The 26,947-nt window shown below is 35.1% G+C and overlaps 1 protein-coding gene across 2 annotated transcripts in view; it reads right to left on the reverse strand.

The window, feature by feature from the left end:
* TENM4 (teneurin transmembrane protein 4) overlaps positions 1-26,947 on the reverse strand; it is a 2,958,785-nt gene that overhangs the window by 2,285,954 nt on the left and 645,884 nt on the right. The gene's annotated exons all lie outside the window — the stretch shown is intronic.

Raw genomic sequence — 26,947 nt, forward strand, 5'->3', positions numbered from 1 at the left:
TATAACGCACCTAGGGAATGAACACTCAAAGTTTGTTGTTTTTTTTTTTTTCTAGTGCATATTGCTAGTGTATATACACATCCATACACACATCCACATGCCCCAGGTTTTTAGCTCAAAGACTTATGGAGGCAAGTTGATTACTATCTTAAAAATATTTTGCAAGGGCCCTCTCTTCTCTGTTTTTTCTTTTCTTTCTTTTTGTTTTTCCAAGAGCTCTCTGAAGATAGCCTAAGAGAAGATTGGTCATCACGAAATTATCAAATTTTATTTTTTTAGAACCTTCTTCTAGGGGCGCCTGGGTGGTTCAGTCGTTAAGCATCTGCCTTCAGCTCAGGTCATGATCCCAGGGTCCTGGGATCGAGCCCCGCATCAGGCTCCCTGCTCCGTGGGAAGCCTGTTTCTCCCTCGCTTGCTCCCCCTTCTTGTGTTCCCTCTCTCACTGTGTCTCTCTCTGTCAAATAAATAAAATCTAAAAAAAAAAAAAAAAAAAAAAAGAACCTTCTTCTAGAGAGAGTGATTTTGTTGACATTTGCTGACATCCATGCTTTGAATGTATGTATTTGTTTGTAAACTTACCTGGGCTCAATGTCAGACATTTCCCAGCTTCCCTTGCAATCAGAATTTTCCAGGAGTTCTAGCCAGTGAAAATAGAAGGTCCCTCTCAAGCCTGGTTCATAAGAGTGTCTCATATGTGTTCCTCCCTTCTCTCCTTTCCCATTTCGGCTGGCTGAAATAGAGGAGGCCTATGGGAAATCTTAGGATCCCAAATTGAAGATTGGAGAGGCCTAAGGTACTAGGAGTTTGAGCATTGCTTGGAGGACAGCTGCCCAACCAAGATACAGACTTATCTGAGCAAGAAACAGACATCCTTTGTATTAAGCCTATATTGACTTAATCAGTATAAGTACTTAGCATAACACTTAGTACACAGTAAGCATCCAACAATTGTTCTCATTTTCCCTGGTCAGCACATATTAATTCAATACATAGTCTAAAATCTGGACAAACTTTGGATATAATCTCTGATACTGCCCAACTAATAAGTTTCTGACCTAACACTTGTTTATTTACATGCTTCCCACTACCATGCTGGTAACCTTTGAGCTGCTTAAAAATTGATAGCTTTATTCACTGTCCTATCTCTGCTGCATTGTTCTAGATGCTTAATAAATGTTTCTCAAATGAAAGAAAGAAAAATATTATGCAGGCAGATCAGGGCTAGAAAAGAAAGTACAGCTAAGACCAGGACATGTAAAGCATAGTGGTTAAAAGCTCAGATTCCTTTAGTAGGAAAGCCTGAATTTTGTTGCCAGAACCCTAAGTAAACACCTTATTAGCTGAGGTTACTTGACCTCACCAAATTTAATTTCCTCATCTATAAACTGAAGATAATAATAGTACTCATAGGATTAGCCATGGTTACTGTGTTATTATTGTTATTATCATTAGGAAGGGAATTTGTAGGTATGTGAAGACACTAGAGAAAACACACATTCTTCAAAAATTCCTGGAGTGATAGAATCTGTCTCAGATTCTTACAGTGAATATTAGTTGCTTTACAAGAACAAGATTCATAGACACACCAGGCATTACTAATCAGTTACTCATCCATAGCCCCAAACAGTATTGTTAATGTCACAGTGACTCTCAGGTATCTAGGAAACATCTTAACTTTTTGAAATTTTGAGCAAATTGAACTCATGCCTGAAACTCAAAAGAACAACCACCAAAAAATAATATAAATAAATAAATAAAAAAGAAAGAAAGAAAGAGAGGAAGAAAAAGAAAAGGGAAAAAATAGAAACCCAAGTAAATGAAATGAGAAGCAGTTTGTCACTGAATCAGAACAGGAGAAGAATAAAATAGGTGTATGTGACATAATCGCTGCTTACAGCTGAATTAGCATTGGCAATGTTAGCATAATTTGACATCTAAATAAAGATATTGAAAGTGGGAAAAAAAGGTGACGTTTCAAAAGAGTGAACTGTGTGATTAGGCAGTGCAAGAGTTGTTTAAATATCAACCTTACAAATCATTTAGAAAGCATTTAACACACAAAACAGTTGGAGATTGGAAAAATAAAATGCTTAGATGAAGACAAACTAGGTGGTTTTTAAAGAGTATAAATTATCAGGGATAATAGAAATGATAATTCTGTAGATATTACCTTTGCTTATAATCTTTCATTTCTTTTACTTCAAAAGAAAAGAAAAGAAAAATGTAAATTATGCAGTCCCAAAACCTTTTTATTTTTTTAGATTTTATTTATTTATTTATTTATTTATTTATTTATTTATTTATTTGACAGAGAGAGAGACAGCGAGAGCAGGAACACAAGCTATGGGAGTGGGAGAGGGAGAAGCAGGCTTCCCGCTGAGCAGGGAGCCTGATGTGGGGCTCCTGACCTGAGCCAAAGGCAGACGCTTAACGAATAAGCCACCCAGGAGCCCCCCAAAACCTTTTTATTTAGAATCTACACTCAGTGTGTGTTCTTCTTTCCTTCTTTCTACAAATTAGAAAAGCTGTTCAGGATAAAAAATGATAGATGCCTGATTAGGGGAAAGTCTATCCTAGAAGGAAGTAGAAGATCATGGTGTTTCAAGACTCCTGAATGGCAGTGCCAGAGGGATCTTTAAGGCAAACATAGGTAGTTTCACATTCTAACTCCACTGCATACCAATCATGGATTATTTCATCTCACAGACCCTCAGTTTCCTCTTCCATCAAAATGGATAATAATATAGAACAGATCTGGGATATTGAAATATTCATGAATATTCTTGCTTGTGTTCTCCAAGGTCTGAAAGAACTCCCTTTTCCTTGCCCAAGATCAAATAGCAAATTAGTGGCAAAGACAAGATTACAACATACATACAGTCCAATCTCTTATAAATCCATTTATTAACAAGTAATTGTAAGGCCTCTGCTATGTATTGGACACTATTCTAATTACTGGCCATGGACTGATAATCAGTGGAGACATATTGTTTGACCTTGAGGAGCCCATGGCCTGTCCAGGGATAGATGTGGGAGGGCAGAAGACAGAAAATAAACACATAAACAATACATATATCAGATGGTGATAAGTGCTAATTAGAGAATGAGAATAGGATGTTTTGATAGAAAGGTGGCTCTGTTAGGGTTTTTAAGGAAGGCCTCACCGGGGAGATAATATTTAATCTGTGATCTGAACTACATGATGAAGTTAGCCATGCAGAGGAAACTATTATTGAACCAGTAGAGCAGGAATAAGCTTAGCATATTCAAGAAACAGAGTGAGGGCAAACAGAGTGGACAGAAATATGGTGGTATCAGATAAAATCAGAGAGGTGGGCAGATACCATTCATCATAATATAGGTGTTTCTAAGCCAAAGTAAGAGTTTGGATTTCATTCTACGTGTTATCAATAAAACAAAACAAAACAAAACAAAAAAACAAAAACAATAAAACAAAACAAAAACATTGGAAGGTCTTAGCTGGAGTAGATCCTAAACTGAGTTCCAGCCATGTTTCAACTCAGGGACACGAAAGTTCTTCCTTGGAATTCCCCTGATTAGTAAGTGCAGAAATCTAACTGTTAGGAGTGGGAAAATTGTGATTAACTAGTCATAGTAATTAAAAAAAAAAAAAATGTAAGAGGGAATCATATACATATCAACTCAATGGATCCTTACTGTAGGTGGCATTATAAGATTACCTTCAGGATTCATGTCCCCTATACAATCCCTTTTCCCTTGAGTGTGTGTGGAACTTGTGATTGTGATGGATGTCACTCTTGTGAATAGGTTACATTATATGATGAGGTAAAGGGATTTGCAGATGTAATTAAGACTCCTAACCAGTTGGCATTGAGTTAATCAAAAGGGAGATTATCCTGGGTAGACTTGACCTGATCAGGTGAACCTTGTAATAGAGAATTTAGTCCATGCATGAAGAGAGAAATTTGAAGCAAGAGAGCTTTCCCCGTTTGCCTTGAGGAAGTGAGATGATGTGTTGTAAGAGAGCCCATGGGAACATGTGGCCAGGATCTAGGGACTGAGGCCAGCAATCAAGTATATGGTATCCTCAGTCCTACAAACTCAAGCAACTAAAGTCTTCCAACAACCACACAATCTTGGAGAAGAACTCCAAGCTCCAGACAGGAATGAAGCCCAGTCAACACCTTGTTTGTAGCACACTGAGACCTTATGCAGAGGACTCAGTCTCAGTCTCTAGAACCTAGACTCCTGACCCAGGGAGACTGTGAAATAGTAATTGTATGTTGTTTTAAGCTGCTCAATTCATGGTAGTTTGTAATGCAGCAATAGAAAACTAATACAGTCCGTGGATAACATTTATAGATCTATATACAGTGTTGTTGACTGTGAGTTCAATGTTAATAAATTAATGATATATACAAAATAAGGTATCTTTAAACAGAGACACACATAAACTAAGAATATGCATTGATTAACTGACAAAAATGTTGTGAACAGATGCTCACAGGAACCTAACTTTATATTTCTCTTAGGAACAATGATTCAGTATTTGCTAATTCAGTGTTCACAGCAACTTTATAGAACATAGCTACTGCAGATAATGAGAATCAGCTGTACTTGGTACATTTTTTCACTGCCACCTAAGAACTCCCATATGTGCCCTGTTTTCTCATATCACTGCTTCATCTGTCCATTCATTCACCCACCTGACTGTTCATTAAATATTTGTTTATCCTTTTTGCCAGACACTACTTGGGACTGAAGATGCAAGGACAAATAAGAGAAGTGTTATCCTTGTTTTCAGGAACCTCACAGTCTAGCAGTGAATAATGTGAAATGGTAAATGCTACAGTGCAACAGATACCGCATTTATGAAAGTTCACAGGATGAAAACCAAACTTAGAGTAGGATGTCAGGTGCTTCTGAAATAAATAATAAATAAAAAGTAGCTGGGTGAAGGATGTTGGCAGAAGGAAAGATGGTTCCTGAAGTGTGAGAGAACTTGGCACGAGTAAAGAATTGAAAGAATTCTAGTATAGCTGGAGGGTGGCAATTCAGAAAGAGAGAGCGGTATGGGATAAAGCTAGAGATACAGATGGAAAGGATTTAGTATACTTTTGTAACAAGCTGTTCCTCTGCATAGAAAATGCTCATTAAAAACTAATGTTGGGGCACCTGGGTGGCTCAGTCAGTTAAGCGTCTGCCTCTGGCTCAGGTCATGATCCCAGGGTCCTGGGATCAAGCCCCAAATCAGGCTCCCTGCTTGGTAGGAGCCTTCTCCCTCTCCCCAGCTTGTGCTCTCTCTCTCAAATAAATAAAATCTTTTAAAAAAAAGTGATTTTCAAAAAGAATAATAAAAATAATCAATACATGATGGTTGAATGAATAAACTGAATTTTATATAAACAACCCAAAAGGTACATTTTTCAAATGGATTTATTCAAAATGAGTAGCAGTTACATTTTAAGATACATATTTATATGCCATTAATTAAATTAAATGTTCAAATGGTAAACTTAAAACTCTTGAAAGGTTAAAAATCAAAACAAAACAAGCAAATAAGCAACCCAACAACCTGATAAAACATTTATAAAGCATTTTGTGTAATAGAATAACTCAATTCAATTTAAAGAGTGTCTTGCCAATACTTACTAATTTTCCATCAATCAGGTAAATTAATTCACTATTGATATGGCTTTTGAAAGCACATAATCCACTAGGGTTTATAAAACATTAATATAGGTTTATCATATCATAAAACAAAAATTCTCATTTAAAATTCCACACCTGATGAATTTTTATTCCTGCCGCTTCTACCAAAACAATAACAATAGGCTAATTGTTTTTCCTGAAATTCTCATAAAATAGAGGTTTTTATCCTGTTAATTTTAATGTTAATAGTGCAGTCTTAAGTTTTTAAATTTCTTTTAAATTTTAAGTTTTTCATGTACTAATGACTTCTAGTTAGGTTAAATATCTCTCAAAGTAGATGCAGGCTTGTTTCTAAACATGTGGGATATTAACTATTTGCATTTGTACTTTGTTGAGTCCTTGTGGATCAAGAGACTTTTCTGTTGACTCTCAAATCACCCAGCCTGTGACCACAGTTCTTTGTGAAATTAAATTACTATTAAAAATGTCAGCACTGATATTAATCCTGCTATAAATAAATACTTATAGTTATTCCACTGAGAATACTGAAGCATGTAGCCCACTTAAATGGACATATGGTTATCTATTTTGAAAGGATATATGGATCTGTATATCTGTATCTATATATACATCTCCATATAGCTATATCTATATATTTATATCTATATCTCTATATATCTCCATCTCTATAGAGAGAAGGAAGGAAGGAAGGAAGACAGACTTATTCAAGGACTACTAGTCCTTGATTTTTCCTGAGTCTCCAAGGAAATTTACCTCATGTTTTGTGATTTAAGTAAATAGGAATACGTGAAAGAAAGCACACATGATTAAATCAATTTCTGAATGTATATCATACTGCTTTATTTGGCAGAGTACAAGGGAAGATTAGTGTTTTTCATTGTGTGTTCCATGGCATAGTAATTTTATGGGAAGTTAATGGATCTTGCTTGAAAAAAGAAAGAAGGGGCTGTTTATAGGATCAGAAGATCATTTCAGAGAAATGCTGAGCTGCAGAGGAAAGATTGACCTTTACAAGATGCTGATCACACCTGAAATATGAATGAGAACAATAAGGAAAAAAGAGATGGTTTTCATTTATATGACAAAAATAAAAAAGAATGATACTATTCAGAATTGCATGTAGGGGAGTTGATTTCTAGAAATAGGGAATCAAGCAAAAATAAATGGGCCTTTATGTTGACCACTGCATTTTATAAATAATGTATTTTATAACACTCCAAATTAAGACATAACCTAAACATTAAGCATGGGATGTCAATCCCATACATTGTGATATATTAAAATGAAAAAATGTGAGGGTCATAAAATGATTATGGAAAGACAGTCATTATAAAATACATTGTTAAATATGGAAAAGTATATTATAGTATTATACAAATGAATACTCATGAATATGTTAATAAGTTTAAAAAGATAAGGACAAAATATTAACATTATTATTTCTAGATGGATAAATGGCTTACTAATGATTCTATTTTATATTTATATTCTTTTTTTATATACTTATATGATTTTTAAATTTTTCTACAATGATTAAATGTCATCACATCATATATGTAAAACAAATTTTAGTTAATATCTAGCACTCTATTTTCTCATATGTTCCTTCCTCACCTCCTCAAATGATTTTAGTTTTGCTAGGAAGTAGCTGGAATAGAGTGGTCTTGTCTTATTGAAGTTAAGGATGAGCTTCCCATAGGCTGTTTCAGCAGAAGAGGAAATTTATAAGGACTTCTACAAATTCAACCTTCAAAATCAGTTTCTAAACTACTCGTGGAAGGGTTCACTTAGGCATGCAATTACCCATCGCAGGTCTAATTGCCCATTTGCATGCACAATTTAGAAAGGCACAGTTGAAATTTAGTCCCAGGCTCTCCAATGCTAATTTTCTCCCTTGAAATTGACATTTCAAAGAACATCAGGTGGCTAAAACCCCAGATTTGTTATTTATTTCAACAGGAAGAAAACTTTCTTTCCTTTCCAAGTTGAAGGTTTCGTTTAAAAAAATTAAATTAAAAGATGAAAGGGAAAAGACAAACATACAAAAGAGTATACCTCCCTCTACACTATTAAGAATAGACTCTTGTTTGCCTTGAAAAGAGTTAAAATGTGCCTGGTTCTCCAATTAGCAAGACTTGTCCCTACTTCCGTATGGGAAGGAAAAGATATTTAACCATCTTGTAGTTTTATGCCTCCATTTATAAATATCTCTATCCTCCTCTGTAAAATTAGGGATAACACCACATATTTCTTGGGTAGTTTTGAGAATTAGAGCTGATAATGCTTATAAAAAAATTTATATTGAGGCCCTCAGCATTAGTCCTCTCTTTGTTCTCATCTTCTTATTTTCTATACTATAAGGCTTCACCTTCATAGGTAATAATATACAGAATTGATTTGTACCAGCTTATGACTGAAAGGATTAATAAGTGGTAAAACAGAAACCTCCCTTATTTGCCAAGTCAGTTTTGGGAGTCTTAATTGTAGAGATTGGAAACAGATATATTTATTAATTTGTTAGTTAGGCTCACTCATTGAGCTGTTTAAAATAGTGGTTATAAACAGCTATTATCAATGGGAAAGAAAAGGTGAAGTTCCTACTAACTGGCAGGTATCGTGAAAATCTAGCAATCAATCTTGCCTGTACCATAACGCATTAAAAACAAAACAAAACAAACAAAATAACAACTGTGGAGGTCCTTGGGAGTGTATTATACACATAAAAGGAAGTGTCATCCTTACCCCAATTCCACCATCTCTCTAGGCTATTTCTTCCAGTGACTACCGATGCCATATGTAAAGCCACTGGAGATATAATATAGTATAATATAATTAATATAAATATATTTAGTTCTGGTTTTATAGCTAAGCTCGAGTCCCACATGTTCAACAGCCTTTCTGACATCTCCACTTAGGTATCTAATAGCCATTTCAAACTTAACACGAATAAAAAATTATTTTTGTATCTCTACCCACTGGAATACCCACCCCCATTCTTTTCTCCTCTGATGTTTCCATTCAGTTAAATGGCACAACCATATACTCAGTTACTTAAGCCAAATATCGAGGAATTGTCTTTAACTCCTATCCTTTTCTCTCTTTACCTTACATTTTTACCTACTCTAGTAGCAAATCCTGCCCAGTCCAAAATATATTGAAAATTCAACCACTTCTCTTAATTTTCCTTTTCTCCATCTGCCCTACCCAAAGCCACCATCATCTTTCTCCCAGACTACTGTAAAACCTGTCCAATAGTGTCTTGACTCCATTCCTACCCACCTACAATCTAGCAACTAGATCTTTTAAAAACAGAACATGAATCATACAATCTCCTCACCCATGACCTTGACATAACATCCTCCAATAGGATCCAATTTGTATTTGTAACAAAAGCAAATTCCTTAAAACAACCCTACATTGTTGAAACCTTAACTCTATTTCTCACTCTCAGCTCATCCTCCTTTGGGCACATGACTTTCTTTCTATTCCTATTTTAGAGACTATTCCTCCTGCTTAAAATGGTCTCCTCCCACACACCATTAGTCTGGTAACAAGTCCTTCTGTCGTTTAGATCTAAGCTCAAATGTTACATCCTCAATAGATCCTATCTACTAACTCAATTACCAATCTCCCTCCCTCTTTTCTTCATTGTACGTAGCACTCTGAAAATACTTTGTTCATTTATAAATTCACTTGCTTGTTTTCTTTATTTCCCTACAAGTATGAAGGCTTTTTTATAGCACTTGGCATATTGTCGATACTCAATCATACAAATTTAGGAAATAATGTTCTGAATATTGTGGCCCACCATGCTGGCCACAGTCATAAGTTATCTAGTGAACTGAGAGGAAATGCTGCAAAAACTTTACTTGAGTACATAACATTTACTAAGAGCTAAGTATGAGTTAGAGACATTTTTCTAAGTACTTAGCATGCATCGACTCCTCAACCACTCTGTAAGATAGATACTGTTTTATAGATGAAGAAAGCGAGGCACACAAGAGTAAATAAATAAGTTGCCTAAGGTCTCATCCCAGTACTTAGCAGAGCTGGACTTAGAACCAGGATCTAGCTCCAGGATCTGTACTGTAACTGCCATGCTTGGCTGGTGGCAGGAAACACCCTTATTAGCCAGACCACTCAGAAACATTCTCTGGGAAAGTGAACTGAGGAGATACAGAGAGCCAATCATTATGAGAAATAGGCAGGCAACAGAGACATGAAACAGCAGAGACTATGAGAGACATTTTGTACAGAAGACACAACCAATCAAAATCCCAAAAATATAACTAGAGATCAGACAGGTGGTTGGTAGCTTGGAGAAGCAGAGAAACAGAATGATGTCACCTTTGCTTTAGAGGCCACAATAAATATCCTGATCACTTGCTTCCTTGGATTTAAAATGACAGTTTGTCAGTAAGGGTCAGTTTCAAGCTATGGGGCTATTTTTTTGTTTGTTTGTTTCCTCGTGATATTCCTATTGCTGTTGTTATTATTGTTGTAATCTCTGTGTTTATAATAAATTGCCAGTATTTGAGTTTATCTGCCTGAATCTCTGTTCCTTGCAAACAAAATTTCCCAGTATAGCAGGCAGTTATTACCTTCACAATTCCCATTTAACGACCTCTTTCCACTCTCAATTAGATGTCAATGAATTACTAAGAAAGTGTTACTTACTAATTGTAGGTCTGGTTTAAGATGGCTTCTCCACTGAAGTGGTCCTGGGGGCAAGAGAGTTGAATGGGTGCCCTTGGAATTTCAAGGCACAGCACCTGCAGTAATCACTGCAGGAGAAAAAGAACTTTGCAGTCTTGCACATTATCTTACAAATCCAAATGACTTTTGTATTCTTTCATGATATGACCATGCTTGTTTTACTATAAAAACTGTTTATTTCATGGTTTTGAGGACCCCCTCACAATGTACCATGTACATTATTTTGAAAGGCAGAACATTAAAGTGTAAGCCCTTTCAAAAATTGTATGCAGTTTGAAAGCAGTCATCACAAGATGGAAAAAAAGAAACAAAGCCTTCAACATCTAAAAGCGTTTAGTTTTAATAGTGGAAATCCAAATAATGAAACTGCTATTTGCTGACATGAAGTCCTGACCTGGACACCTCTCAAAGAAATCTGTAGATCATATGAGCTGCAGAGGCATCTGCATATGACACCGTTGGTTATTTCTGTTTCTATTTGTCTTTAGACCAATGACTTTCAGGTATTTTGTCATGACTCAAAATAAGAAATACATGTTACATACCAACCTAGTATACACATCCATGAAATAATAGGGTATCTTATTACATATTATACTCACTGTTCCAACCTAATCTTATTTTCTAAGATGTGCTGGTCAAGATCCACTGAAAAGATTCTACAGCCCAGGAATATGTCACAAAGTTTGAAAGACTATGCATTAGACAATGTCCTTTCATGCTTCATGCTTCATGCTTCATACAAGGGCAACAACTTTATATATGGGAATGACACAGATGTGAATTGGACAATAGGAAATCAAGCTTAAAAGAGACATACTACATCCCTCAAATGAAGTTAAGAGCCTATGAGGTCACCATTTAAAGGATCTTACTTATTTTTCCTCATAAGAATCATAATATCCAAGGCTCTACTTGAAGATATAGTTCTCCCTTGACGAGACTGCATTCACTGCATCCCCTCCAAGTGACCCTCAGATATTGGCTTTCATCTCTTTATTATAACACTTAAGCACCATGACTTGCCTATTTTTTTATTTGAAAACTGGAAATTCACAAGATAAATGTTTTATTTTATTTTATTTTATTTTTTTTTTAAAGATTTTATTTATTTGTTTGAGAGAGAGAATGAGAGAGAGAGAGAGCATGAGAGGGGGGAGGGTCAGAGGGAAAAGCAGACTCCCTGCTGAGCAGGGAGCCCGATGCGGGACTCGATCCTGGGACTCCAGGATCATGACCTGAGCCGAAGGCAGTCGCTTAACCAACTGAGCCACCCAGGCGCCCAAGATAAATGTTTTAAAAATCACCTGCTATACTGTCACTTATTAATTTTTTAAGTACATAAAGTCTAAAGTGAAGCTTCCTTCCCCCATCCTTCCTTCTCATTACAATTTTCAGAAACAATTATTAACAGTTTGATACATAAACTTGTAACTTTGATTATTCAAGCATATATTAGCCTATGTATGTTATATAGAGATAATTTCATACATATACATATGTATTTTAAATGGAATTTTGTCATATATAGTTCCCAATTGAGTTTTCAAAACAAAACCTAATATATATCTTTTGAGTGTAGTACATATACATGTACTCAACTGATACTTACCTATTGAATGGCATTTAATTTCTGCATTGTTCTCAATATTACTACGTGCTACAATGATTCTCTTACCCATATATATTTATAAGCCCAAGATATTTTTGTGGTAAATTCCTTAAAATTAAGATTGGTGTGTCAATTTTTAATTGAGGCTTCAAATTACCCTCCAAAATATTTTTACCAATCTATGCTTTCACTAATATCTGAGAGTGCTCATTTCCCAGATCTTTGTCAACACTGATATTATGAACATTTAAAATTTTTGTTAAATTTTAAGAACAAAATATGCTTGTCTTATTATTATTTTTCTATTTCCCTGAGTTTTGCAGTGAGTTTAAGCATCTTTTCATGCCATGTGTATTTCATTTTTTTTCCCTTCCCTGAATTACTAGTTCACCTATGTTGCCCATTTTTCTATTTGGCTCTTTACCTTTTTTAAAAATTCATTTATAGAAAGAACACGTGATAAGGTTTCTGTGTCTATTCTACGTACTCCATTCTTTCCTTAGCAAGTCACTGTCTTTTAACATGTTTCGTGTTTAGCCACAGAAGTATCTTATATTTAAATTTGCTTATTATTAGACATGCACTTAAATGGGTTGCTATTTGTTGATGACCACAGTGTTTGGCCACACTAAAACATGCTTCTCCACTTTAAAGTTAAAAAGCAGCCTTGTGGATTAAAAAAAAAAAACTTTTAAAGCAATGTATTTTTAAATGTAATATTCTTGATGTTTATTTTTATGTAATTGGGCCAATTTCAATAACTTATGTTTTTGCTAGAAAATCATCCATTTTATATACTTCAAATTTACTTGCATATGTATAGAAATAAAATTCTCTTATAGTTTTGTTTAATCTCACTTGTATCTATAGTTATAACTCATACTTTTTTCCCCTGATACTGTATATTTTTGCTTTTTAAAATTTTCTGAGTCAGGCTTACTAAGTGCTTATTGATTTTTCTGTAGATTTTTTTACCAAAATAAATTTTACTTTTATTATCCTTTTTATTTTAGTTTTATAAAATATTAATTTTTTTATCTTTACTAACACTTCTACTTCTCTATCTTGGTTCATTTTGTTTCATTTCCTAGTTTCTGAAGCTGAATTTTAGTTTATTTATTTGTAATAACTTTATTAAGGCATATAAAATTATAAATTTTGTTCTGAGTTCAGTTACAATTGTATTCCATAACTTTATAAACCAAATTGTCATTTCTGTTAATTTTCCAAATAGTTTATATTTAATATTTTGATTTCCCTTTTGAAATATCTATTTGAAGCAGCTGTGAACATTTGAATTCAGTTAGGAAATTAGACACATCTAGGCATATCTACTAAACTAGAAAGAGCTATATGACTAAATTCTCTTTTTCCTGTACCTGTGGAGAATTTCAGTAGGGTTGGAAGGGGGAAGTAGCAGTTCCAGAGAGGAAGGTAGGAGGGAAGAATGAGTGTTTTCCTAAGAGCTTGGGCTAAAGCCCAGTGAAAGGAATAAGATATTTGCCTTCAGTTTTCTTGAAGAAAGATCTGCCTGAAGAAGTGTAAGGCACTGTTTTCACAAGGGGCTCTCTCCCCGACACAATAGCAAAAGCAAGCCAGCTTTTGAAACCCAGTTGGATAGTAAGACAGTGAAGGGAGAACACAACTATCTCTGTGCTTCTACATTGACCATAATGTGACTCCAATACATTCAGAATTCCAGGAAAGGCTTTGGTACCTCTCATTTATCCTTTATATAAATGTTCTTAAGCACCTGTTTCACCAAGTACTGTGCACAATCCTGGAAAAGCAGCAAGGGACAATGTTGACTACATCGTAGACTGAATCCTCAGCATAGACGACTGCTCTGTCATACTGGATATTGGTAGCTGAAGGCAGTGGAAGGTTAGCATGGGGATCTGAGACCACTGTCACCCCAAGGGATTGCAGAAGTAGAAGGCCATAGAAAAGAGGGACAGAGAAAAACATGAGAACACATTAAATTTCTTTCCAGAACCTCCACAAATACTTGGGTGAAAACTTGGTGGGATTTGTGAGGGTTCTACATTCATAGGTTGCAGCAAGATCTAGAATTATGGAGGCTATTACAATTGGTGTCCCTGCATTGTTTCCAAAGGCTGGCAAAGCTATGACAGATACGTTTGCTTATTATTGACACTAGACCAACTATTAGGAAAAGGATGGGACATCATCTTTTTTTCTATTGTACACTGACTTATCCAGTGTGTTCTCCAATATAACAAGAGGATTTCAAATTTATCCAAAAGCATATGTGTCAGATTTCCACATTTCTGGGGCTTGCGTACATAGCACTGTATTTTGGAGTAGAACAACTGTGTGTAGTAATTATCATCACCCCTGCTACAGGGTAAGAAATAGGCTGAAGAAGATTGAATCACTGACTGAAGTCATATCACGATCATAGGTAAAGTCATTCCTAAGAATTGCTCAGTCAGCCTCTGTTAAGCTAAGGATGATGTGAGCCACAGCTTTATGACTTGTTCAGTTGCAACAATTTAAATTGAGATTGATTGAGTGATATCCACTGAGTGATAGAAAAGAACTTGTAATTACTCCCTGTTTTAGAGTAACTTATAACAAAATATTTTTTAAAAAATTTCACTTATCACCACAGATAGTTTTGTAGAGATAGGAAAAGACATTATAATATGTAATTTTCTGAAGTGAAGCATTGCAGTGGGCACAAATAGGGAAGAAGTATTAGTTTTATTACAATTGTTCATTAGATTTAGTCATTTATTTATTTGGATGTATGCTTTGAACATCTCCACATTACCAGCTACTGTGCTAGACAGTATGAGAGAAAAAATATGGACTTTTTTTCTAAAAGGAATTTATAGTTTAGGAAGGTAGATGAGATTTGTATTCCAGATAGAAAGGATTGTCTGTCATCTGAAACAATAGTGCACAGTAGAAAGAACACTAGAAGTGAATTTCTGCCCCTACCACAGATTAGATGTGGATCTTCATGCTGTTGATGGGGTTCAGAGTAGGCCACCTCAAAATAAGCTATTTTGGCATGTAGATTATTTTTTTAAGATTTATTTATTTATTTGAGGGAGAGAGAGAACTGGAGTCGGGGGGAGGGAGAGGGAAAGAGAATCCTCAAGGAGGCTCCCCACTGTGCACGGAACCCAACACTGGGCTTGATCCCAGGACCCTGAGAACATAACCTGACCCGAAATCAAGAGTCGGATGCTTAACCGATTGAACCACACAGTTTTTGATTATTTTGAATTAAAGTTACTTAGGAAACAGCCAATGCAAGAACACTCTGACCTTCTTCTGTCCCTCTGAAAGCAGGAGATAAATTCCCCTGTGAAAACTCCCCTGACTGCCCCTGGAGGGTGGAGGCATCCTAATACCCATAGGTAGGTAATTCAGGGCTGAGGAGGCCGTGTAAGCAGACTCTGTTACTTTTTCCACTCATTTGCTGCCCTAAGCCCAAACCCCTTCATCAATTCTTCACAAATACTTTCGTTGTCTCAAAGGCATAAAAAACTGCCTTCTTTGGGCACTTCGGGGAGTCTCATATTTCTGTGAGCTTCCATATATATGAACTTAAAATTTGTTTTTCTCTTGTTAATCGTTTTAATGTCAATTTAATTATTAGAGCAACCAAAGAAACTAGAAGGGAAGAAAGGAAAATTTTTCCTCCACTGCATCTTTATGTTTCCTCTCTGGAGCTCAGTTTTCTCTTCAGTAAAAGAAAGTAGTAGTCTAGGAGATTGCTAAAATCTCCAGTATTTTTTGAGTATAAGAATTTTATAAATTATTTAGGAGAGACTAATTCTACCTGGATTTGGAAAAATATCGAGAAGGAGGAAATGCATCTGAACCTATTATGAATGATTTAATTTGAAAACCATCATAACAGACAAAGGGGGAATAAGTCAGGTTTTAGGGAAAACATGTTTACTACTAGAATATTCTATTAAATCATGACATTGGTTTAACCACAAAACATCCTTTAGTCCTCAGCATCTATGGAGAGTGTTTGGGGAAGCAGCAGGAAGAAGTTGGAAGATCTCAGCAACAATGTTCTAAAGATTAGATTACCCCTTTTCAGTTTTCTAAAATTTGTGCCTTTACTATTATTTGGAAATTGTGCACCAGCATGCATTCTTTTTAATTTAATGGCAAACTCTTATTTATACAAGTTGCCCATGTTTCAACACCTTTCCTCTCATCCTATAAAATTGATATATCTTGTTCAAGAGTTTCTATTTATATTGAAATCATACCATTATCAATCTTTATCTTGCACACATTTTTGCAAATATGTCTTGATTGCCTACCCAACACTGAAATATTCTCATGAAAATGAAAAAAAAAATCAATTAATCATCTTGGGGTCAAGCAAACAGTTGGTTGACAGAACTATTCAGGTTTCATCCAGATGTTAAGGTATAGTAATCAACCAAAGACAGAATATATGTGTGTGCGTGCACGTGCATGTGCGTGCATGTGTGTGTTTTGCAGTATCTTACATATTTAAATATTTTCTTTGGATATACAGATCTTGAAATTCTCCTGGTTTTATCTGTGAATTAAATTAAAATCACTACTAATAGTGCCACCTTGTGTCTGAAATTTGAAATCAAGAGTGTATGTTTATACATTACAGATTTTTCAAGCTAAAAATAAGCATATATATCAATCTACTCCAAACTTCTGTTTTCAGAGGTAAGCAGTTGGAAGTTTTAGGGAAGCGAATTGACTTGTTTAAAGCCACTCAATCAGTGAGTGGTGCAGCTAGGACCAAAACCCAAGATTCCTGATTTTAGGTTTGGTCTTTTTTTTTTAACATATCACATATTTTAGAGAAACTGACTTTTGATGACAGAAGAAAAGTGATCAATTTTAGTTTTATTAAAGCCAGGTATAGATACTATATTAAGTTAGCTTTAATTTATAGTCACAGTAGGGTTCAGTTTTGGTATTTAAGTGCTTTAAAATTCCCACAGTTAATGAATGTGTATAGCAATAATGTAGGCTCCTATTATTAATGGGTGTCAGGGACAATTAACTTGAAGAATATTATCATTTTAATTGTTTTTTTAAACATATTAATTTAAGAGAAGTCACCCAAGACATCTTCTCCCATATTATCTAATTTTATACTGAATTTAAGTCATGAAACCACATTCCATTTCAGAAGTAATTTTTAGAAGACGGTTCAGCGTAAACGGCACAATAGTAGTACAGCAACAAACGATGCAAGATAAGGGGCTTGACAGATCTTTCATCCATGTATTAGAAAGCTGGTTATCACGTATTTTCATAGAATATAAATGGAGGCCTCCTTTTATTAGACTTTAAATCAGACTTTTCCATTAACAAGGAATTGCTATGCATAGCACTCAGTTGGCCAGAATAGAATGCAAAAAGAGGTAGAGTATATGTTCTCCACCTTGAGAATACACAAGCATTCTTTAGTTATCTTTCAAAATTAAGTTTGGTTTACTAACATTGAATCAAAAATTCATGCAACTCCTATTTTTTTCTGGTCGTGGGGAAATGGAAAGCATTTTGAAATGGAAGGTAAAGAAAGAAAATATTTCTTATTCACTTTTGCTATGCTAGGAACATCATAAACACTCTGATCCAACAAATTGAGAAAGGGCTTTAGAGATTATCTACCCCAGCTCCCACTGAACCCCCATGTTGCTTCCAGCTTCCAAGTTGCTATTCTGCTTTGGTAGCCCTTTTAGCCTTCCCTTGGTAAAAGAACAATCTCTCAAAAATTTAGAGAACTAGGAACCCCCCTTCTCAAAAACAAGAGAGATTGGGGTGAAAATTGATTTCCTTATTATGTGGTTCGGGATCTGTCACCTGGGTAAAAATATAGAACAAAAGCTCCATTCATTCTGTCCCTTTTTAGATCTTGGAATTAAGAAATTAATGAATTCACCTCATTTGAATTGAAGTCTAGAATGATCTTAAAACATGAACTATGTTTTCTGGTCATTATTTCTAAACAGGAACAAGTCAAGCTAATGTACTATTTCCCAAGACTAAGGTTCCCAAGACTAAGGTATCAAATGTATCCAGTTGTCTGAGAAAAATTATCCTTCCAGAAGTGAAAGCTAATGCAAAGAAAGAACTAGGAACCATTTCCTTAAATGCCTCCATGATAATATGTAGTCATATCCTCTAAATCAAAAATTTGTCCTAAGAGTGTGCAAAAGTAAAAATCATGATTAGCTCCATTCTCCTTTAATGAATTTATGTAAATTCGGTTGTGTCATCCTGGTTGCCATGATGGAAGTGATACAACCAAGGTGAGAGTGCCTCGCACCATGCTTTAAAAGAGGGTAAGGGACAAAAAACAAAGCATGGCAGATGTGGAATAAAGAAGAGAATAAGCAAGGGGGACTCTTAAAGCCACAGCTGGGTTTATAGGATACCCCAGAAAGCAACTATTAAACTCAAAATGAAAACAAGCAAATAACAAGTATCTGCTATGTCAAAAATCAGGTCACTTGATGCATCATTCAAAATTGGCACAATCAGCTAAGAATAAAGTTCCCAAAAGTTGCTTTGCTCTGCCAGCTGCCTAATTAGGAAGGAGATCCGAGTACTAACCTTCAATACAAGAAAAAACAAAAAAACAAAAAACAAAAAACAAAACGTAGACCCAAATGCCAAAAAATACAAAGCTTAGCTCACTGGCTTCTTTCCTGGTACTCATCTCTATTTATTAAGTGAGAATCTTACAAGTTTGAAAGATTTGGCTTTCTGAAGGTTGCCCTATAGTCACTGTTAAGACTTCTTTGCAGAACACTGTATTTTTAAAGAAATCACAATTTGCAGTGTTCCTGGTGAAATATAAATATGGTCTGCAAATATGACATCTTCTGGGGTAAAGGATAAAATAAAGGCTGTGTCAAGAACCAAAGAGATTAGTTTAATGCTATCTCAGCACTGTTAACTAACTCCTGGCATTTATGAAATATTAAGAGAAGGATTTATCTACTGACCTGAAAGGGAAATGAGAAAACTATGTACTGAGTAGATCTAAAATATTTGTCCCAGCTTAGGGACTTGATAAATTAACATGCTTAAGAATCAGTCCTCAAATCAATTTTTAAAAAATTGGAAAGACCATTGTCTAGAAACATAAAGTGGGTGAAGAGAAAAGAAGTGTCTGAATCTCCTAGTATAATGTCTGCAAGGGCTTACAGTAGGAAAGAACACTGCACAGGCATTCCTCCCAATCTAGCTTAGTGTGAGCGGGTCAAGGGAAACCACACACACACACACACACACACACACACACACACACAAACACACTCTCTGCTACTATTGGTTTTACAAATCCCAGTGTAGGTGGGTAATTAAGGCCTACCCAGATACTATTTTTTTTTTAACAAAATAGAGTATTTTAGCATCAATATCCATCAGTGGATATTAGTGTTAAAGAAAAATGATCAAAAATCATTTGTTAAGTATGAGGACACGAATTAGAAAGCTAACTGATCATCATTCCACAAAAAAAAAAAGCGCAAGAAAGCAAGCAAGCAAGAAAAAAATGTGTGGAAAATGTGTATTTTTAAGGTAGTAATTTGAATGAAGTTATGGATGACATTCGTCATTCCCTTGTTTAGCTTATCTCTAATTTAATTTTTTCCTATAAGCATATATCATTTTGGCAAAAAATAAAATCATTATATTAAACCAAATAAGCAAAGAAGAAGAAAAAACAAATATAAATTAGATAGAATTTTTCAAAGAATGATGGGACATTTCCTGGAAGCCAGAGGTCAGAGCTGTGGGTCCTGGGTCACTCAGAGTGTCATTCATCGCAAGCAGATGTGATATTGCTTTACATCCATATAGTGAACCTCCAGAAAGCACAGCAATGTACACAGTCTAAGAACAAGGCAATACCCAAAACAAGGTAAAGAGTAGGAAATGGATGAAGAGAGGAAAGAGAAAGAAAGGAAAGCTGGAAGGGCAAGGGAGAGAAACAAAGAAAAGTAAAGGGTGAAAAAAAAGAAATATGTAAAGATGTAAAATAAATCACACAATTCATTTATTAAATCTCATATGCTGTACTTCATACTTCCCACAAATGGTACTTTATAGTCTCACTGAAACCATTTTTAAAAAATATTTATTTATTTAAGAGAGAGGGAAAGAGACAGCATAAGCAGGGGGAGGGGCAGAGGGAGAGAATCTTCAAGCAAATTCCCTGCTGAGTGCGGTGCCCACGCAGGGCTTGATCTCATGACCGATGAGATCATGACCTGAGCCAAAATGTCAGATGCTCAACTGACTAGGCCACCCAGGCGCCTCTCACTGAAACCATCTTTAAAAATAGTATTACAATACTTTCCTCATATAAAGATTAAATTGAGAAACATAGAGAAAAGACTACTAGTGTCTGGCATATAGTTGGTATACATTGTACATGTTGGGTATTTTAAGGAGTTTAGTGATCTGGTTTCACTCTGTAGTAGATTGGAAGATAGAAGGTGAAAACAAAGCTGACAGCAATATAAAAGTGAGAGCAGATCATTGGGAAAAGACAGAATAACTATGCAAAACTGACAAAATGGGAAATATGCAACATTGGTGATCCCATCCATATACCCTTTGGAAGGCATTGCTATTTTATAGCTTGCTATCATATTGAAATTCCAAATGATGACTCAGGTAATAATGAAAATGTTATATTATGTACAATATCCTTTGCTTAAGAAATCAGGTGCTTAATCTATTTAATTAAAGTATTTAAATAAACAAATATAATTTTTAATTAAAATGTCAGCCAGGACAGGAAAACATTAAACTTCCTTGTAATGTTGGTGGTAAAGTACAGTGAACATTATTTGAGAGAAATAATGTATCATCATTCATTATAAACTGCAGAATTTTTTAAACCTTTTTATACAGTAAGCCCAAGAAATTCAGATATGAAGAAATATATATGAATATACATATATGATTATCATAGACTTATTTATCATAGTGTTTGACATGGTAATGTCACCTAAATGCTTAGCAATATGGCAACAGTTAAATAAATTATAGTATATCCTCTTTGTGGAATATAATGAATGCATTAAAAGTATTGTTCTGTGCCACTTCATAAAAATAATACAGTATATGTTAAAAAAAAAAAGAAGAAGATAGCAGGAGGGGAAGAATGAAGGGGGGAAATCGGAGGGGTAGACGAACCATGAGAGATGATGGACTCGGAAAAACAAACCGAGGGTTCTAGAGGGGAGGGGGGTGGGAGGATGGGTTAGCCTGGTGATGGGTATTGAAGAGGGCACATACTGCATTGAGCACTGGTGTTATATGCAAACAATGAATCATGGAGCACTACATCAAAAACTAATGATGCAATGTATGTTGATTAACATAACATAATCATAATAAAAAAATTCTAAAGTAAAAAAAAAATAGCTATGATACCAAGTTAAGGAAGTCAGAATGCAGAAAGAGCATAAACTCTGCAACTATATTAAATATGCATCAAATAGCTATTGGAAAGTAAGATTCTAAAAGACAATATTGGTTGAATTGAGATGGTGATATAGGCATATTTTATTTTTGGCATTTCTTTCTTTTCTAAATTATTCTGTATTATTACCTTAATTTTTAAAAGGTATGTGCAGTAGAGTGTTTTGCTATGAAACATGAGAATAAATGTCCAATAGGTGTAGGTATGTAAACTTACACATATATAAATAAATTCATTTGGAGTTTATTGGAGTTCATGTAAATAAAATAATTTGGAAGTTCTCCAAGTTATTTTATTTAAACATTTCCATCAAAAAATGTTTAAAATATTTAAAGCAGTAGTGGCCTCTAAATAAACACTTTTGGACAATAGAATTTACTGTGCATAATCTCATGGGGTTATTGTTTTGTTTTCTGTTATTTTTGACTTTTAATTTGAGTGAACGATCTGTTGTTTGCTGACGTGTGGAATATGTGTGCAGAGGAAGGCAGCTATGTGAGTATGGCCCAGGCTGAGTGAACGTATCGGGGTGGGGCAGGGAATAAAGCCTATGGGCTAAGGAGTTTGGTCTTCGGCTTGTGTGTGGTGTGGAAACATTGATATATTTTACTCAGAGGCATAATATGAATGTATGTGCATTTTTAAAAGTTTTTTCTCACTTAAAAGTTCTGATTTTGTCCTAATTTAGCCTACAAGGAGTGTTTGCATGACTCTCTCTTCTCCATTGCTTGGGAGGTTGGCTCCAGCTGGAGGAAGAGCCGGTATACCACACCTTAGGCTGCAACTTACTTTTATCTGCTGGTGTCCACCTCTCTGGCTAGATGGTGGATACTTAATGGTTTGGTTTGGTTTTGTTTGTACTAATATATAGATTATGTTGCTAAATAACTGAAATAATAAGAATGAACAGCATCAGTCCCTTGGTTTCTTATTCAGTGTTTGTCTAAAAAAAATTAAAATTAAGAAAATGCATTTGTAAAAATTCCCTGGAATGATTGAATCAATTATGGCACAGTAACAGAATTATGGACATTTACATTAGATAATTCAGACAAGCAACCTACTTTGGATTTTGATCTGTATGGGAAATGACAACAAACAATAGAAAATGACTTAACAAATTGCCAAAATGCCACTTGAATTTTGATAGTACGTATCAAGTTAATTTTTAACCTCTTTAAATTTTAGATATAAGAAAGAAATGTCCATGTGCCAGGCTCTATGAGTTCCTTTCTTTATAAATTATTTTATATTTTTTAAGTAAAAATCATTTATATCTTTCATAAGCATCTATCATGTCATTATGCTCTTAAATTCTTTCTACCACCAAGTGAATTTGGTGACATTACCCTCCCAATCCTCACCCATGTTCCTCATTCTAAACTGAGAAGTAGATAATGTAAATGCTTTGTTAAAGTCACATAGTAACACTCTGTGGCCTGATTCAAAATAGACATACATTTTCATATTAACTATCTTTTAGGGCTCTGAGAATTTTATAAAATGTCATCATATCTTTTTCTTCAGTATGTGCTATACTTCCAAGACCCCTTACACTTTTTTTTGAAAGAATTATCTCATATTAAGAAAATGTTTTATCTTTTATTATACATAAAAATCTCAACAAAAATGAGAATATGAAACTTTGTCCAAAATTTATTTCTATTCTATTATTCTTATCCTACATCTAAGTAGACATAGAATATTTTGATCTTATAATCTGAATGGAGGCCTCTCTTTACTATCTAGCAAGAATCCCTTCAAGCTTAGTCATATGAAAGTGAATCCTAATGGTTAAGATAAGAGGTAAGGGGCACTGGGGTGGCTCAGTCCCTTAAGTGTCTGCCTTCGGCTCAGGTCATGATCCCAGGGTTCTGGGATTGAACCCTGCATCAGGCTCCTTGCTCATTGGGAAGCCTGTTTCTCCCTCTCCATCTGCCCCTCTGCCCGCTCGTGCTCTCTCTCTCTCGCTGTCTCTCTCAAATAAATAAATAAAATCTTTAAAAAAAGATAAAAGTATTACTTAACATGTTGAGAAGTTTTATAATTAAACTGAGGGTCTGTGATACTAAGACTTAAAAAATCAAGATGTATTAAGGAGGGCACGTATTGAATGGAGCACTGGTTGTTATATGCAAACAATGAATCGTGGATCACTACATCAAAAACTAATGATGTAATGTATGGTGATTAACATAACATAATAAAATAAAATTAAAAAAATAAATAAAGATGTATAGTCAACTATACAGTTGGGCAGTGGCTGCTCAAGGATATCAAATAGTCCTAACCACATCTTGTTGGATTAATCTAAACATGGTCAGGCCTTTGTTCCTGTGGCACTGCCTGGTCAAGTTTGCCCTTCAGATACTCCTTTGGCTCCCATCCTCACATCCTCAGTGGTGTCAACTACTCAAACATCCCCTGATGAAAGATAATGTCCTTGATTACTTTTACTCCCATACACTATATTGCTCTTTTCTGATTTATTTTAATCAAAGCCCTTATCACCACAAATATGTCACATATTTTACTTATCTATTATTTCTTTTCTATTTATTTTAGCTATGATTTCTTATCTATAATTATCTATCATCTAATATCTACCTCCCTTCATGAGAATACAAGTTCCACAAGAGAAGGTTTTTGACATTGTTTTGCTCATGAGAATCAGAGTGTCTGGCACATAGTAAACAGCCTATAAATAATTGTTGACTGAATTGAATATGTGAAAAGAATGATGTGGACCCTACCAAACTTAGGTTATAGTACTAGACCTGCCTCCAATCCATGGGTAATTATTGGCAAAAATCGCCTTACAAGCTGGGGAAATTATAAGAAGGGGGTTTTTGAAGCCCAGTGCTTGGAAGAAACTTGAAAGAGTAAGGGTAAAGGGGAGAGCATGGCATCTGGATGCCCTTTCCAGCAGATGAATGAAATCTGAGTCTCAGAGAGGTGGAAGAGTACTATAGTCTCAGGGCACTGAGATCTTAAAATGTGAACTCAGAAGGACAGAGGGTCAAACTGCATCTATCCTCTATCTATCTATCTATCTATCTATCATCTATCTATCTATCTATCTATCATCTATCTATCTATCTATCTATCATCTATCTATCTATCTATCATCTATCTATCTATCTATCTATCTAAAAATAAAATGAAGGGAATGGAGTTTGTCCCCTGAGCCACCTCCAGAACAAAGAGGAAGAGTGAAAATCGCAAATGCATAGCAGACATATAGCACAAAAAGGCTACAAGATACAGTAGTATCTGATGAGAAAACTACCAGAATCTTCCAGAAATAAATGGCAATAGGGAAGTTTGTATGAGTTAGATGGCCTATGAGACATGAGTATGGTATCATATTGAAAATTGGGATAAACAATGGAAGTATGACTACATTTGAACTCACAGGGTAATATGGGATACACAGTCAACCATAGAGAAACAAGTGAAACAAGAATGAAAATCATTTATAGTTACTTATTAACCACTTCAGGTTATTAACTCCTCAGATATATTGAGATGAAAAAAAATTAATCATTTCACCAAATATTTAATGAACCTGCTATTTAAGCCAGGTAGTGTATTAGGCGCCAGGCATATGAAGATGAATAAAATAAATCTCTGCCCTTGACAAGTTAGGATCTCATCTCATCTCTCTCTCTCTCTCTACTCCAGTGTGGCAAATTCTGTAGTAGAGATAAATGGAAGTCTCTTCATCTTCATAGATCATGATGAATATATGGTAAGTATACAAATACTGGTTAATGGTTTTAGTTTACATACTAATGGGGGGGAGAAAAACAACTTTTACACTTAAATAAAGAACTGACTTGGAAATAAATGATTAAAAATAATTCATGAAATACATTCATTCCATAATAGTTTGGTCACAATCCCCAGACTAATAACGACACTCACTAATTCATTCATCTACAAACTCAGTTGCCATACAACACTAGTAGAACATGTACAGAAAATTTCTAACTACATGTTGTGATTAAGTTAAGGGGAATTTCACTCAATACTTACAAGATCAAGCAAACACTGATGTTAGGTGATGCACTTTTTATAATTCAATCACAATATTAAATTGGAAAGATCAGTTTGAAAATGCTTGGTGTAGCCACCTCTAACGGTAGACAAGAAAGATGTCCAGCTACAAGCAGAGGCCAGTACTATTATTCCTAGAATTTCAAAAGAATGAAGAACTCTGCTCTACTCTAGCAACTATGATGTCTGCAAGAGCTTTCTTTCTAATCTAGGGTAAAACAGAGTATCATGTCACAAAGCCTAGACTTTGCCTTTCCACACCCACAGTGATACAAGATATGGTTATAAAGATGTCCTCAATACCCACTGTTTCCTGCTGATAATTGTGAAGACTTCTTCTTCTTTTTTTTTTTTTTTGATAATTGAATCCTTGTGATGGAATAGTACAGGTAAAAATGATATCTACATTTCTGTGATAGTACCAGAGGAAAGGAAAGAAAAATAAGTTACAGAAAAAGAAATAGAGGGAGAAACAGAGGAAGACACACCACCCGATAATAAAGCCTAAAGTTTTTAACTATTAATCCACAGAGTATACAGTGGTCAAGGCCACCTCAAGTAATCCTGAGATATCTGGGAAGAAGTAGGATAGAATAAGGGTTATTCCTTTCTCAGAGTTTTATTAAACTTTGTGTTTCCTTCCTCATAGCTGACCACTAAACTTTCTCAAGGCTCTATCTTCCTATATCCCATATATATCTTCCTATATCCTAATGATGATACAGTTTCTTACTGTCAACTCTTCCCTTTTCAGTGACTCTGAAAGCCCCATCCCATTGCTTCTCCACTGCCAGACCAACTGAACCAGAATTTGCTGAACAGAAGCCTAAGAATTAGTATGTTAAAAACTCCCAAGGAGATACTTTTATTTTTAGTTAACATTCTGGACTGAATGTTTGCACCCCCCAAATTCATATTAGTTGACATTCTAACCCCTAATGGTTTAGTATTTGGAGATGGAGCCTTTGGGAGATAAGTAGGGTTAGATGAGGTCATGAGGGTGTGGCCCTCTTGATGGCATTCTGCCAGTATAAAAAGAAACACCTGACAAACTCTCACTCTTTGCAGATGATATGATACTTTATGTGGAAAACCCAAAAGACTCCACCCCAAAACTGCTTGAACTCATACAGGAATTCAGTAAAATGGCAGGATATGAAATCAATGCACAGAAATCAGTTGCATTTCTATACACCAAGAACGAGACAGAAGAAAGAGAAATTAAGGAGTTGATCCCATTTACAATTGCACCCCAAAGAATAAGATAACTTAGGAATAAATCTTACCAAAGAGGCAAAGGACCTGTACTCAGAAAACTATAGAATATTCATGAAAGAAATTGAAGAAGACACAAAGAAATGGAAAAACTTTCCATGCTCATGGATTGGAAGAACAAATATTGTTAAAAT

Source organism: Halichoerus grypus, chromosome 11, assembly GCF_964656455.1.
Source record: "Halichoerus grypus chromosome 11, mHalGry1.hap1.1, whole genome shotgun sequence".
In the NCBI taxonomy this organism is placed as follows: Eukaryota; Metazoa; Chordata; class Mammalia; order Carnivora; family Phocidae; genus Halichoerus; species Halichoerus grypus.